The 16035-nt window shown below is 41.7% G+C and overlaps 1 protein-coding gene across 4 annotated transcripts in view; it reads left to right on the plus strand.

The window, feature by feature from the left end:
* LOC122560854 (E3 ubiquitin-protein ligase MARCHF3) overlaps positions 1 to 16035 on the plus strand; it is a 117498-nt gene that overhangs the window by 13238 nt on the left and 88225 nt on the right. The window contains exon 1 of one of the 4 annotated variants that reach the window (XM_087997974.1): positions 6819 to 6958. The exons of the other annotated variants lie outside the window; for them this stretch is intronic. The gene's annotated coding sequence lies outside the window, so the exon portion shown is untranslated. Of the gene's footprint in view, positions 1 to 6818; positions 6959 to 16035 lie in introns of those variants that run through there. 4 annotated transcript variants of the gene reach the window in all.

The following is a 16035-nucleotide window of genomic DNA, read 5'->3' on the forward strand; positions in this document are numbered from 1 at the left end:
CTCGGCGTGTCTGTCTGTCTCTGTGTCTCGGCGTGTCTGTCTCTCTCTCTCGGGCGTGTCTGTCTGTCTCTCTCCTCTCTGGCGTGTCTGTCTGTCTCTCTCTCTCGGTGTTGTCTGTCTGTCTGTCTCTCTCTCTCGGCGTGTCTGTCTGTCTGCTCTCTCTCTCTCGGCGTGTCTGTCTGTCTGTCTCTCTCTCTCTCGGCGGTGTCTGTCTGTCTGTCTCTCTCTCTCGGCGTGTCTGTCTGTCTCTCTCCTCTCGGCGTGTCTGTCTGTCTCTCTCTCTCGGCGTTGTCTGTCTCTCTCTCTCGGCGTGTCTGTCTGTCTCTCTCTCTCAGGCGTGTCTGTCTGTCTCTCTCTCTCGGCGTGTCTGTCTGTCTCTCTCTCTGCGTGTTGTCTCTCTCTCTCTCGGCGTGTCTGTCTCTCTCGTGTTGTCGTCGGCGTGTCTGTCTCTCTCTGTGTCTCGGCGTGTCTGTCTCTCTCTCTCTCCGGCGTGTCTGTCTGTCTCTCTCTCTCGGCGTGTCTGTCTCTCTCTGTGTCTCGGCGTGTCTGTCTCTCTCTCCGGTGTCTGTCTGCTCTCTCTCTCTGGCGTGTCCTGTCTCTCTCTGTGTCTCTGCGTGTCTGTCTCTCCTGTTGTTCTCGGCGTGTCTGTCTCTCTCTGTGTCTCGGCGTGTCTGTCTCTCTCTCTCGGCGTGTCTGTCTGTCTCTCTCTCTCGGCGTGTCTGTCTCTCCTGTGTCTCGGCGTGTCTGTCTCTCTCTCTCGGCGTGTCTTCTCTCTCTCTCGCGTGTCTGTCTGTCTCTCTCTCTCGGCGTTGTCTGTCTGTCTCTCTCTCTCGGCGTGTCTGTCTCTCTGTGTCTCGGCGTGTCTGTCTCTCTCTCTCGGCGTGTCTGTCTGTCTCTTCTCTCTCTCGGCGTGTCTGCTCTCTCTGTGTCTCGGGTGTCTGTCTTTCTCTGTGTCTCGGCGTGTCTGTCTCTCTCTGTGTCTCGGCGTGTCTGTCTCTCTCTCTCGCGTGTCTGTCTGTCTCTCTCTCTCGGCTGTCTGTCTCTCTCTGTGTCTCGGCGTGTCTGTCTCTCTCTCTCTCTCTCTCTCGGCGTGTCTGTCTCTCTCTCTCTCTCTCGCGTGTCTGTCTCTCTCTCTCTCGGCGTGTCTGTCTCTCTCTCTCTCTCGGGTGTCTGTCTCTGTTCTCTCTCTCTCTCTCTCTCTCTCTCTCTCTCTCTCTGTGTCTCTCTCTCTCTCTCTCTCGGCGTGTCTGTCTCTCTCCTCTCCTTGTGTCTGTCTCTCCTCTCTCGGCGTGCTGTCTGTCTCTCTCTCTCTCTGGCGTGTCTGTCTGTCCTCTCTCTCTCTCGGCGTGTCTGTCTGTCTCTCTCTCTCTCGGCGTGTCTGTCTCTCTCTCTCTCTCTCTCTCTTCTCTCTGTCTCTCTCTCTCTCTCTCTCTCTCTCTCTCCTCTCTCTCTTCTCTTCTCTCTCTCTCTCTCTCTCTCTTCTCTCTCTCTCTCTCTCTCTCTCGGCGTGTCTGTCTCTCTCTCTCTCTCTCTCGCGTGTCTGTCTCTCTCTCTCTCGGCGTGTCTGTCTCTGTGTCTCTCTCTCTCTCTCTCTCTCTCTCTCTCTCTCTCTCTCTGTGTCTCTCTCTCTCTCTCTCTCGGGGTCGTGTCTGTCTCTCTCTCTCGCCGCGTGTCTGTCTCTTCTCTCTCCGGCGTGTCTGTCTGTCTCCTCTTCTCTCTCTCTCGGCTGTCCTTCGGTCTCTCTCCTCTCTCTCGGGCTGGTCTGTTTCTCTCTCTCTCTCGGCGGTCGGTCTGCTCTCTCTCTCTCTCTCTCTCTCTCTCTCTCTCCTCTCTCTCTCTCTCTCTCTCTCTCTCTCTCTCTCTCTCTCTCTCGTCTGTGTGTCTGTCTCTCTCTCTCTCTCATCGCGTGTCTGTCTCTCTCTCTCTCTCTCGGCGTCTGTCTGTCTCTCTCTCTCTCGGCGTGTCTGTCTCTGTGTCTCTCTCTCTCTCTCACTCTCTCTCTCTCTCTCTCTCTCTCCTCTCTCTTCTCCTGTGTCTCTCTCTCCTCTCTCTCGGCGTGTCTGTCTCTGTGTCTCTCTCTCTCTCTCTCTCTCCTCTCTCTCTCTCTCTCTCTCTCTCTCTCTCTCTCTCTCTCTCTCTCTCTCTCCGGCGTGTCTGTCTCTCTCTCTCTCTCGGCCTGTCTGTCTGTCTCTCTCGGCCTGTCTGTCTGTCTCTCTCGGCGTGTCTGTCGTTCTCTCTCTCGGCGTGTCTGTCTGTCTCTCTCTCTCGGCTGTCTTTCTGTCTCTCTCTCTCTCTTGGTGTGTCTGTCTCTCTCTCTCTCTCTCTCTCTCTCAGCGTCTCTCTCTCTCTCTCTCTCTCTCTCAGCGTCTCTCTCTCTCTCTCTCTCTCTCTCTCTCTCTCTCTCTCTCTCTCTCTCTCTCTCTCTCTCTCTCTCTTGTGTGTCTGTCTCTCTCTCTCTCTCTCTCTCTCTCTCTCTCTCTCTCTTGGTGTGTCTGTCTCTCTCTCTCTCTCTCTCTCTTGGTGTGTCTGTCTCTCTCTCTCTCTCTCTCTCTCTTGGTGTGTCTGTCTCTCTCTCTCTCTCTCTCTCTTGGTGTGTCTGTCTCTCTCTCTCTCTCTCCTCTCTCTCTCTCTCTCTCTCTCTCTCTCTCTCTCTCTCTCTCTCTCTCTCTTGGTGTGTCTGTCTCTCTCTCTCTCTCTCTCTCTTGGAGTGTCTGTCTCTCTCTCTCTCTCTCTCTTGGTCTGTCTCTCTCTCTCTTGGTCTGTCTCTCTTGGTCTGTCTTCTTGGTCTGTCTCTCTTGGTCTGTCTCTCTTGGTCTGTCTCTCTTGGTCTGTCTTCTCTGTCTCTCTCTGTCTCTCTCTGTCTCTCTCTGTCTTCTCTGTCTCTCTCTGTCTCTCTCGGTCTCTCTCCGGTCTCTCTGTCTCTCTCGGTCTCTCTCGGTCTCTCTCGGTCTCTTCGGTCTCTCTCGGTCTCTCTCTCGGTCTCTCTGTCTCCTTCACCAGTGCCTACTGTGCTCTCTTGTCTCACTCGTCTTCAAACCTTCCCTTTATTTTCTTTTGTGTTCCATTTGCTTCTCCCTACCTTTTTTTCTACCAATATAGAACCATCACTTTTCCACTTCCAGTGAAATTGTATCAGACTGAAAATCCTAATTCTGTTTCATGAGTCTCTCCACAGACACTGACAGACTGCTAAGTTTCTCCAGCATGTTTTTTCTTCAGATTTCCAGCATCCAAAATGTTTTGCATTTGCTTAAATAAATGTTGTCAACTTTTGTAATCCTTCACAGCTTGACCTGTTATAGAGTCATTAATGTTTGGAGACTGCTCTCATTTCAAGAACAACCCAGTGTGTTTTTAGTCTGTCATACTGTAGCTATTTGAACCATGTTGTTGGAGAATCAGAATTTAGCAAATGTGTTTGGATGCATTCAAAATTAATGTTTAAACCTGAAAGTTACATTTAACTAGTGATAAATGTCTCTGTTTATAAAAATATCACAGCAGTACTTCTTGGAAATTAATCAGATGAAGGTGCTGTCTGTGGGATAAATTTCTGAAACCCAGGGTAATTTCCTTTTCCCATTCATGCTTCCTGTCAGTATTCTTCCTGCTGAGCATTTTGTCTCATGAGAGATTAAGTAAATAAATCTATAAAAGTGACAATGTGAGAAACTAGAGCTCCATAGGTTTTAACTCCAATTAACAAACTTGGTCTCTTAGTTAATGAGATGTCACAACAAATATTGGAAAGATTGGAAAATGGTGGCTGGAGGAGCACTTTGTGTCATTTCTCTGGCATCCCGTCCATTCAACAAGAACGAGGGTTTATTACATGGAGCCACAAGCTATTTAAGAGAGCAGTTTTAAGGCAAGTGTGGACAATTGTCTTAGAAATTTTGCAACAACTCATGGGCCATGTGGTGCAGTTGTAATATCCCTACCTCTGAACCAGGAGACCTGATTTCAAGTCTCGAACCTGCTCCAGAGGTGCATTTGTAAGATCACTGAATAGGTTCACTTAAAACAAAAGTACAGCTCCTTATCTGTTCATGTGCCTTTAGTTTTGGAATCACCATGAATTACATGCTACTTTTCCTCTTGTTTAAATGTTTGCAGTGAAGGACGTTTCTCTTGTACTTGGGTACACAATGAGTAAGGTATGTAGTGCCATGGTGAGAAGAAATCTACTTGAACCTTGAAAGGCCATTTTGGGTGAGAGGATTCACAGTTATGTATGGAGCTGTGGAAGGAAAATGATTGTGTACCGAGCATGTCTCTACCAGATTTTCATTCTGTTTTTTTCTGATTCCACTTTAATGGAATAAAACTGAACAAATGCCATTCAGCCGATTTAGGTATGCACTCTTGCTTTGCCATTGCCATCTAAATCTGCCCTTTGTGTTCATTCAATGGCTCAGCTTTTTATATTATCAAATTTGAATGAAAAGACGATATGTTCAAGCCACACCCAAATCATATAGTTCTGCTCAAGCTAAGAGGATATTACGTTGTCAGGTGTATGATATTTTGAATGAGATTTTAAATAAGGTTGTCATTTGCTTATTCTTTTGATCTGTAAGACCAATTGTGCCAATCACAGAAGAACAGAATTCTGTTGGTGGCTGAGCCAATATTTGTACTCCAATAACGCCACCAAAAAGAGATTAACTGTTCACTTCACAGAATCACAAAAGTGTTGTGGCATAGGAGGAGACCACTTGGTCCATCATGTCTGTACTGGCTATCCAAGGAAGCATCTTAATGCCATTCTCTGCCTTTCTCCCTCCATGTGTTCACTGTTTCTATTCAAATAATCATCCAATGCCCTCCTGAATGTTTGAATGAACTTACCACCTCTACTTTTTTCAGCAGGTGCGTTCCAGGCCTGAACCACTCATTGTGTGGAAAAGTTTTGTTTTCTCACATCACAAATCTATCTCATTGCTGTTTGTGGAACTTTGTTGGGCAAAATTAGCTTCAAATTATAAATTGACTGTATTTACGTCGCATTTTCCATGACCATGTTTCAAAGTATTTTATACTTATTTCCATATTTTTAGATGCAGTTGTTGCTGTAATATAGGAAGTATGTCAGCCAATTTGCACGCAGTAAACTCCCACAAGCAGCAATGAAAAACATGTAATCTGTCTTAGTGGTGATTGAGCCAGTACAATGGATGTATCTCCAAAAACGTGCCTGGGATATTTTACATCAAACTAAGGATGCAAATGAAGCAAAATAGTAACAGGAACTTTTAATCATATTTGAAAATATTTTACAATTCATATTCATACTCATCAGGAATTTCAGTCAATTGACATTTCTTTTCAAAAAAATTAGTTCTATAAATTGTCGAGAAAAGATGTGTTGACTGTTTGCTGGAGTTCATAATTATGTAGCAGTAGGAGCAACCCTAGCTTGGAAAAGTTGCTAGTACTTTCTTGTATTTATATTTGGAATCGGCAAAAGTTGACAGATAATAGAAAATTAATTTTCAAGCTTGTGTATTCATGAAATATTTAATGTGATTTAGAGCTGTAGTTACAACAACTTTTGCCTTTTTGTGGAGGCCTTTCTCTCATACTAAGCTTTCCAAATATTGCCCTCCCCTTTCTTGTGTGCCAGTTATGATTCTCCACCTAGTTTAATTCTGCTGCTCCATTACTGTCTGTTTATCATTCATAAACATCAGTTTGTTCTCAACTTTGCATCTATTTAATCCCAGTCCTTTACTCACAATCTGTGCTTCCTAGTGGGACCATGTTAGCAGTGCCTTAGGTATTTTCTATTTAACATTCTTCCCTGCTAATTGCCTGTTTTGATCTTTCAGGTTTTTAGTTTGTTTCCCCTTGAAGTAGTCACTTGAAAATACTCAGTCTCCATTCTCAGCAAATTTGGGTGAAAAGAAATCCTGCAGAGAATTTAAAATATAATGAATAGTTAGCTACTTCATGTCAAAAACTTGAAAGAAGATGATGAGCACAGAGATCAAATTAACATGTAGCTGAGATTACATTTTTTTGTCTGTAAGGTAACAGATCTTCCACAAATCCATTGAAAGGAGAGTAATCCAATCATTCTAATCACCACTGACTGTCAACAATATACTACTTTAAATTGCTGTTGCATTTTGATCCTCTGAGATTCGAATGGATATTTGCTAATTTTTGAGGATAATTTGACAGTGTTATTTTAGAGGAGGTTTATTTGCTAGTGACTTCTAACATTCTTTGAGAGTGGAGACTTCAAAACATGTTTTTCTTTCTTTCACTGCCTTTTGTTTTACTGTTTTCAGTTGCAATGAATTACTTTTCTCTTACATATTTGCTCTTTGGGGTTGGGGTATATGGGGCTGAGGGTTTGGGTGGAGAAATAAAATGTTTTAACTGAAAGGGTGTAGAACGAAGCCAATGATAACAGTAGTTTGTTTAAATCAATAAATATGCCTCAAGATCTAACTGCACAAATGATTTGTGACAGCTAAACTGTTTTAATACAGCTGTTTAAAAAAGGACCACATAAATGCCAGTATTTAGTCAAGGGACTTTCAGATGTTGTTAGATGTAAAACTATCATGGACAGTTGCATAGCTGAAATACCTCTTGGGTAACATGAGCAAAGCACAACTAGTCAGTGCAGATATGGCATGTGTTTTCTTTATACTTCAGTGTGCAATGAAAGCTTCCTTTTGTGGCACAAAGACAGCTGCCTTTGGGTTAACCAGTAAAAAGTCTTTAAGTTTTTTTTCTACAGAATGTATTGCATGAACAATACAGAGAGCCCCCAACTGTGTTCGAGCTATCAAAAAGAAAGTAATGCTTGGTTTGAACCATATTGCTTCCTCTAGTTTATTTTAATCTATTTATTGTGCTTTCCAAGTTGATGCTTGAGAACATATTCCTTAGCTCACGCTGTTTGAAATTCTGGTCAATGTAGGGGATGATTCATTTCCAACAGGTAAGTGAATCTGAGTTTGCAGGAGAATCGTGCTCTTCTCACTGATCAGCTATATTGAATATTTCCACTTAAGTATTTAAAACGACTGGCCAATTACCTTTTCCATTTATTATTTTTCATCCAGAACTTAAAATATTTCAGCATATTTTTATATTGAAAGCTGATATTAATGTCAAAGTAGGTCTATTATTATATTCTATTTTCCTGGAATTATTAACAAAGCTAGCGTGAAGCTATAATGTAACAGGCTATTTTAAACATTAAAGTGAGTGAGAAATTGGCAGCAGCAGAAACAGCTAGGTGTTGTCTCATCATGTCTTCTCATAAAACAGTTGCCATCTGTCATGACTAAGTCTGTGGCTTAGTGATTGTGGGAAGTACTCTTCAGTTGCATTCCAGAAACTTAAAGATTACAAACCTCTGGATCTTTTCTATTAATGCTAAATCATTTGCTAGTGGATAGTTGCAGAAAGGGTTTTAAATTGATCACTAAAGTAGTTAGTTTCTTAAGAAAAACTTCCACTTGTGCTTTCAAATCTCCCTATGATCTGTTTTGGTATATATAGATTCCACGACACTTTTAGCATGCATAGAGTACTTGCTTGCTGGTTAGAATTCAGAGTCACAGGAATGTTACATCACTGAAGGAGGCCATTCAGCTCCTCATGGAAACATTGGTTCTATAAGAGTGTGAGACGTAGGAGCAGAAATTAGGTCATTTGGCCCATCGAATCTACTTCCCATTCATTCATGGCCAGTAGGTTTTTTTTAAACTCCATTTTCCTGCTTTCTCCCCACAACCTTTGATCCCCTTGGAAATCAATAACTTATCTATCTCTGTTTTAAATAACTCAATGACCTGGCTTCCACGGCCTTCTGGGGCGATGATTTGCACAGATTCACCACTCTCTGACTGAGGAAGTTTCTCCTTATCTCCATTCTAAAAGCTCTTCCTTTTACTCTCCTACCTAGGGAAACATCTTTCCAACATCTACTCTGTCCAGGCTATTTAGTATTTAAATCGATATTTCAATTAGATTCCCCCCTCATCCTTCTAAACTCCATTGAGTAGAGTCCCAGGGTCCTCAAAGGCTCATTAATTCTCAACTAAAATAAAGCCACCAACAGATTAATTGGTCATTTGTTCATTTGGATCAGGATTTAGTCCTCTGTACAATGTGTGCGGATGGATGTCTTCAAGGCCAAGCCACAACAGGAAATCTTACCAATTGAGCAGCAATTGGGAGCTTAAGTGTTGCCTAGCAAGCTGCTTGTCGAATCTAGAGCCCCAGCTCTGAAGTCATGGCTGCCTGAAACTGCCGCCAGTCGAAGGCTAGCAATCTCAGGAAGGGAAACAGCATTACTGAAGTCTCAGACTGCACACCATGGCAGGCAGGTCACTTGGACATCCCAATCAGGACAGCAGCCATTCTGTTCACTTGCGGGAAAGCTGTAATTGGATTAATGGTGGATTTAAAGTGCCTAAGTGGCTGGTAATTGACACTGAATCATCTTGGAAAAGGTTGACCATTATGTACCATTCTGACCTCAACCATCCTGCCTCGAGAGAGGAAAAAATCACAACCTTAGTGTTTTTGGAGCCTTGCTCTATATGGACTTTGTATCCAATTTTTTTTTAACATCATTGTGACTACAATTCAGTGTGCTTGGTTGTGAAGTGGTTTAGAGAATCTTGTATACAAATGAAAGCTCTTTGTACAAAGCCCTTTCTCAAGAAAAGCAATTCCTGACTGTCTCCCAATTTATTTGAAACTGTCTCAGTCTTTCATCACTCACCTGCTTACTTACTCTATTTCTACAAGAAATTTAGACATTTATATAATAAAAGTGAGAGGTTGAGAAGTATGGGATCATTGAAAATATGTATATTTGGTTGATTTCTAATCTATTAATTTACTCCTCCATCGAATGGAAAAATTTGGTTTATTTGTTTTCACCTTTTTACTTGGCAACATTTAACCGTTACATTTATGTTTAAGGTACTGCTTTGTGTAAAAGGTTCAGTTTAACCCACATGAATGCTGTCAAAAAAAAGTGCAATACTTTAGATGTGAGAAAACTGAACTAAAAGGAAAGTGTTGGAAATAATTAAGGTCAAGCAGCATTTATAACAAGTTAACATTTCCGGTCAAAGGCTTCAGATTGAAGAGTGATTCTGTGTGCCAGAGAGGGATTAGTTTCTTCAGAATGATGGAAGTGGAAGACACTTGTTGGTGGCCGAAGGTAAGGAGGATTGTTAGTTGAATGTGGCAGAGGTGGAATGTGAGCACAAAGTGGTCGTGGAAGGGAAGTGAAAGGGGGAACAGCAAAAGTCTTGGCAATGAATTTGACATGGTAATGGTCTTTCTTACTGGCTAAGTCTTGTGATGCTCAGCTATCCATTCCTGCAGCAATGGGTTCCACAGATTCACCACCCTCAGGCTGGAAAAAAGTCCTCCTTGTGTCAGCTCTAAAGAGTTGTCCATTCACTCTAAGGCTGTGCCCTCGGGTCCTAGTCCCTCCTACTGGTGTAAATGTCTCACTATCCACTCTATCCAGGCATCTCCGTATTCTGTAGGTTTCAATAAGATCCCTCCCTCATTTTTCTAAACTCCATTGAGTACAGATCCAACTGCTCCTCAAATGGAAAACCCTTCATCCCAGGGATTGTTCTCATAAACCTCCTCTGGACCCCCTCGAAGGCTCGCACATCCTTTCTTAGATATGAGTTCTAAAACTGCTCACAATTCCTACACGGAATGGCAATTGTTGAGAGGTAATGGCCTGTCAAGGAATATCTGATCTATTTGTAAATAACATTTAATTTTTTTAATGCGCTTGCTATGCTGACGTTGCCAGACTCTATATTTAGAGTCATGCAAATGAACAGTACAAGTACAATATACTTGCACTACTGGTCACTGAACTGTGAAAATTCAGATGATGAATATTTAAAGCATAATGTGTGACCCAGTGGATGTTTACAGCAATTTGATAATGTTCTAGTTAAATTGTAAGCAAATATATTTTGCACTGTTTTCAATGGTACATTAAAACCAGCACAAACCCAAAGTTGCCTTAAGCTATTGTTTTGGATTTCAAATCAGACATTTGATTTCGCTATAATTAAACTGTAGTTCTTGTCACTTTGAACCCAGACAACAAATATTTACAATAACATAACATGAGTATTTTTGTTGCCACCTTGATTAGTCTATTGTTCAGACTCGTAGAGGTTTACAGCATGGAAATGGGCCCTTCGGCCCAACATTTGTGGGATGTTGATATTCTACAATAAGTTTGTTTTTGTTAAACAGAAATGATGTGGAGATGCCGGTGTTGGACTGGGGTGGACAAAGTTTAAAAATCAGACAACACCAGGTTATAGTCCACAGGGTTATTTGGAAGCAGTAGCTTTCGGAGCGCTGCTCCTTCATCAGGTGGTTGTGGTGAATAAGATTGTAAGACACAGAATTTAAATTCCATAAATGAAGGAGCAGCGCTCCGAAAGCTAGTGTCATAGCGTCATAGCGATGTGTGCCCAAATAAACATGTTGGACTATAATCTGGTGTTGTGTGATTTTTAATGTTAAACAGAAAGTGATTGTAACCATGGCTCTTTCATCTCTACAAGAAACCCTGCTGGTTACATATTGCTCAAGTTCCCTGATTCCTGACTTTTCAGTTCAAAAATGGTGTAAGTGTTGTATTTGTATATAAAATATTGCACAAATTGAATTTACCTGTTGCTACACAGTAGACGACATTGCTATCTGCCTTTGCTAAATGTGCAAATTTAAGCAAAGTAAGCCAATCACCTTTGGAAGAATTCTGAGACTGGTCCAAAACAATTCCTCAATTTTTAAAAAAGCTAACCTTTTACCACAAGCTTTGAGAGTGTGGACCTTTTTCTTTTCAATTTCAACACATTTTCTTTTTAATTAAATACTTCCTCTTTTGAAGCAAACTTAGTGGGTGGTTGCAAATAATTAACATGTATGTTGTCACTCAAAATATTATTTTGCCTTAAAAGCGAGAAGGAAGTGTAGTTTTTAATGTGTGGTTTGGTGTTAGATGTTTTTGACATAAGGTATGCAGGAAATATTGTGTGGTGTTTATGTTAAATGTGTTAACTTTGTGTTTCATAGTAAACATATTTGTTCAGATTTTTAGATATGGGTAAAGTAGGCAATTTGATGTTTCATTTTATTGACTTGAAGTAATCATCATAATTCATCATTGAAACCTCCTAAAACTACAACTGTGTGGCACATTACCATTTAAATCTTTTCAAATAGTTTATAAATTTGGAATAATTGGTTCTATAAGTAGAATTGTAAAACCAGTACTTCAGCAATTTTATACACTACAGCAGATTTCAAGTAACAGTTCTACATGGTTTGTAACCACACAGTTCAAATTACCTAGAAAATAAAGATGACTAGGCTTAATTACCTCCACCTATATGCTTCTGTGCCTTTGCAGAAGTAGTGGTGTCAGTTTAGTTCCTTCAGGGAAGGCTTGATTTTTTTTCTTGCCTGATTAAGACCATCGATAGTATCTTTCACCCATTGATGAAAGACAAAATACTTGTGATTATATTGTGTCTGTCTCGGTCACAGTATGTTTCAAATGTTCTGTACAGCTAATGAAGTACTTTTTGAAGTTTAATCACTGTTGTACAGCTGAAAATAGAGCCACTAATTTACATATAATAATCACGTTTCAGAAAGAGCATTGAAACCAATGATCAGATCAGCTGTTTGTTCATTTTGAAATGTTTACAAAATCTTCACAATGAGGCTGGGAATATCCCTTGGATCTGCTTTACCTAGTGTCATGAGATCACTTACATACACTCGAGGGCAGTCAGGGTTTCCATTACCACCTCCTATATCCTCCAGTCCTTTATCCTGTTAACCTAAAGACAGCCACCCCTCTCAATCTGCTGTAATGTGATTGGTAGCTGAAGCTGGCACTTCATACCTACTGCAAAAGGTGTTCTGTTCTCCTTGTGAAGTACTGAAAATCTGCACATTTTATTTAGTTTCTCATGACACACTGTTTGGGGGGAGATGATCAGAATAGTCAATAGACAATAGGTGCAGGAATAGGCCATTCTGCCCTTCAAGCCTGCACCGCCATTCAATATGATCATGGCTGATCATCCTTAATCAGTATCCTGTTCCTGCCTTATTTCCATAACCCTTGATTCCACTATCCTTGAGAGCTTTATCCAACTCTTTCTTAAATGAATCCAGAGACTGGGCCTCCACTGCCCACTGGGGCAGAGCATTCCACACAGCCACCACTCTCTGGGTGAAGAAGTTTCTCCTCATCTCTGTCCTAAATGGTCTACCCCGTATTTTTAAGCTGTGTCCTCTGGTTTGGCACTCACCCATCAGCGGAAACATGTTTCCTGCCTCCAGAGTGTCCAATCCTTTAATAATTTTATATGTCTCAATCAGATCCCCTCTCAGTCTTCTAAACTCAAGGGTATACAAGCCCAGTCGCTCCAGTCTTTCAGCGTAAGGTAGTCCCGCCATTCCAGGAATTGACCTCGTGAACCTACACTGCACTCCCTCAATAGCCAGAATACAGAAATTATAATAGGATAGTTATGTTCTTGAACAGTTGCTAGAGCTACCAATCCAGCCGATCAGATCAATCTCCCTTTTAGATATTTTGCATATCAGCCTGTTCAGAGATGTCATTGCACTTGTCTGGAACAAGTGAGACTTGAACCCAAATCTCCTGACCCAGAGGTAGATATACAACCATTGTGTTACAAGATCCCCTCAATGTCCCTTTTGCAATGTGTCCTCGTGCTCTGTGACATCCTCAATATTCAGCATTCGTGACTCCCCAGAAACAAGCAGTCCATGACCAAATGCAGCAAGACCTGGACAATACCCGGGCCTGGGCTAAAAAGTGGTAAGCAGCAACAACCATTTACAAAAAGAGCTGAGTTATGTATCACCTTTTGACATTTAATTGTTATCATCACTGAATCTCTCACTATCAACATCCTGGGATTATCATTGACCAGATATTCACTGGATTCACCATATAAACACACTGGCTACAAAAGCAGGTCAAAGGCTAGGTTATTGCAGTGAGTAACTCGCCTCCTGACTCCCCATAGCCATCTACAAGGCATAAATCAGGAATATGATGGAATACTCCTCAATTGCTCAGATGGGTGCAACTATAAGAAGTTTGACAAAATAGCCCGCTTAATTGGCACTATATCCATAACCATGCACTCCCTCCACCACTGATACACTCTGCATCAGTGTGAGCTATCCACATGATGCACTGCAGAAGTTCACCAAAGATCTTTAGACAGCACCTTCCAAACCTGTGACCACTTACATTAAGAAGGACAGGGGCAGCATACGTACTAGAAATCCCACCACTACCAATTTCCCCTCCAAACCACTCACCATCTTGACTTGGAAATTTATCACTGTTCCTTCACTGTCATTGGGTCAAAATCCTGGAATTCCCTTTCCAACTGCATTGTATTCTATTGCAGCACATGGGACTGTACTAGTTTAAAAAAGCAATTCATTATTATCTTCTCAAGGGCAATTAGGGATGGGCACTAAATGCTGGCTGATCAGTGACGCCCACGTCCCACAAGAGAATAAAGAAAGCTTTTTGATTGTGGAGTACCTATTTATGCTACTGATTTTTAGCAGAGTTAATTTGCTGTCTCTTCTACCACTACTAAGATTGGAGATCAAAAGTGTTTCCTGAAGAATCTTGGAGTTTGCTTCAAATGCTATTTTATAAGAACATTTTCCTTCCCTGTCCTATTTATTACACTGGTTTATGATGTGCCTTGTTGCTTGGTAGCTCTGTCCATAATCTGTTTGAATTTGTTTAAAGATAATATAGCTACATTTGGGTTCCTATTACCCAGGCTAGACAGACACCAGTACCTATTGGAACTATATTCAAAGAGATCTTATTTCTTCCCCCCTCTTCCCCCCCCTTCCCCCCACCCCCCCCCCCCCCCCCCCAGAGCAAATCTAGTTTGAAAAACAATTCCAACACAAAGAGAAACATCTGATACCCAAATGTTTGATCTGCAAAATGAATTCTGAGGATGTTCAAGACTTCAGCAAATGTTAAGAAAATCATTGGCAACAGATCATAGAATCATAGAACCACACTGCCTTGAGAGGCCTGTTGGCTCGTTGAGTCTGGATCACCAAGACAGTCCCACTTTCCTCTACTAGGCCCATACAGCCTTGAATGTTATGACTCTTCATGTGCTCATCTTAAGTACTTGTTAAAGTTTGTGAGGTTTTTCAGCTGAACTACCTTCCCTGGCAGTGCATTTCTGGCCCCTACTACCATCTTGATGAAAAATCTTTTCCTCAAAATCCCCTGTAAATTTCTTGCATTCCAGTTTGAAATTATGTTTCCTTGTTATTGATCCTTCGACTAGATGGAACAGCTGTCCATATGTGTCCATATCCCTCATAATTTTATGCACTTTTATCAGGTCCCCCTCAACCTTCTGTACTTCAAAGAAAACAGCCTGAGCTATCCAGGCTTTCTGCATAGCTGAAATGCTTGATCCCAGGCAACAGCCTGGTGAATCTTCTGTGTGCCCCTTCAGTACAAACATACCCTTCCTATAGTGTGGTGACCAGAACTGCAGACAGTACTCCAACTGTGGCCTAACCAAAGTTCAGAACAGCTCTGACATAACCTCCCTGCACTTATTATTTATGCAACAAGTAATAAAGACAAGCATCTTGTATGTTGTAACTACCTTATGAACCTGGCCTGCCACCTTCAGGGATCTGTGGATAGGCAATTCATGTGTGATTAGAAGAAAAGGGACAACAGCAGACAGTCAGTGGTTCATGACTTGATAAGGTGGGCAAAAATGGAGTAGGCAGAGAATTAAATAAAAGTAAATCTTGTAGTTTAACCTGTAACTTGTGCTTGATCTAAGAAATAAAACTTAAAATGTTTTGGCTATGTCACAAAAAGAATGCTACGTGGAACAGTCACATAAACTAGTATTGAACGACTGTAAGGTAACTAAAATTAAATAACTTTTTATAGATTAAAAATAATATCCAAGTGTGTCTGAAGTAGCACGACTGAAATTATTACCATAGAAATGGAAGTGAAGGAAGTGGATAGGAATAATGCCCCATTAGCAAAATGTTTCATCAACCAATAAATAATTTGCAATGTGTGAAACATTTATTTTAAAGCAAAATCACGTGGCTGTTTTGTCCAAAGCATGCAACACTATGGAGCTGATTTTTTTTTTTCCCCCACTTCCCGACTCATGTGGGCAATAGGAAGTCATTTGGGAAAATACAGCAGGATTGAGCATCACACTTTTTTTTTCCATTGTCTCAGGAAAAAAAAACCTGATATTCTACCCGAGATTTGAACAGTGAGATGAGAATCCCACCAAGAATGGCAAGAGGCTTATTTGCATGCTTTTTACATTTCAGAATGAGCTATTTTCTCCTCATTTGTGTGTGGTTTGTTGTTCTCCCATATGGCAGAAAGACAGAGACACACATCAAATAGTGACGGTTTTCAGCATGAACGTCAAAGTGGGTGCCTGGCAACTCCTCTGAGCCTCTATCTTGGCCAGGTCCATGGGTAGCAACTGCCTGTCCATGGATTAGATTAGATTAGATTAGATGAGATTAGATTACTTAGTGTGGAAGCAGGCCCTTCGGCCCAACATGTCCACACCGCCCCGCCGAAGCGCAACCCACCCATACCCCTACATTTACCCCTTACCTAACACTACGGGCAGTTTTGACAGTGGACAGACACCAGTCTTACCAAATCACTACAGCATATCTTCAACTCATGCGGTGTACAGTTCTCAACTTAAATGCTACACCAAATTGATTCCTTACGTTGTAATACTACTGCTAGGCCACTTTGTCCACAGGGATAGGCACCCAGCTCATGGATTGGAGCAGGGTGCATTGTGAGATGCTTTGTTTGCTCTCTTAGTGCTCACTGATTTTGTGCCTACTTGAATGTTCACAACAACCCCTCATTGCAATGTGCAAAAGGGC

The sequence above is a fragment of the Chiloscyllium plagiosum genome, unplaced genomic scaffold, assembly GCF_037043375.1.
Source record: "Chiloscyllium plagiosum isolate Xiang-an unplaced genomic scaffold, Cpla_swu_hap1 HiC_scaffold_2, whole genome shotgun sequence".
In the NCBI taxonomy this organism is placed as follows: Eukaryota; Metazoa; Chordata; class Chondrichthyes; order Orectolobiformes; family Hemiscylliidae; genus Chiloscyllium; species Chiloscyllium plagiosum.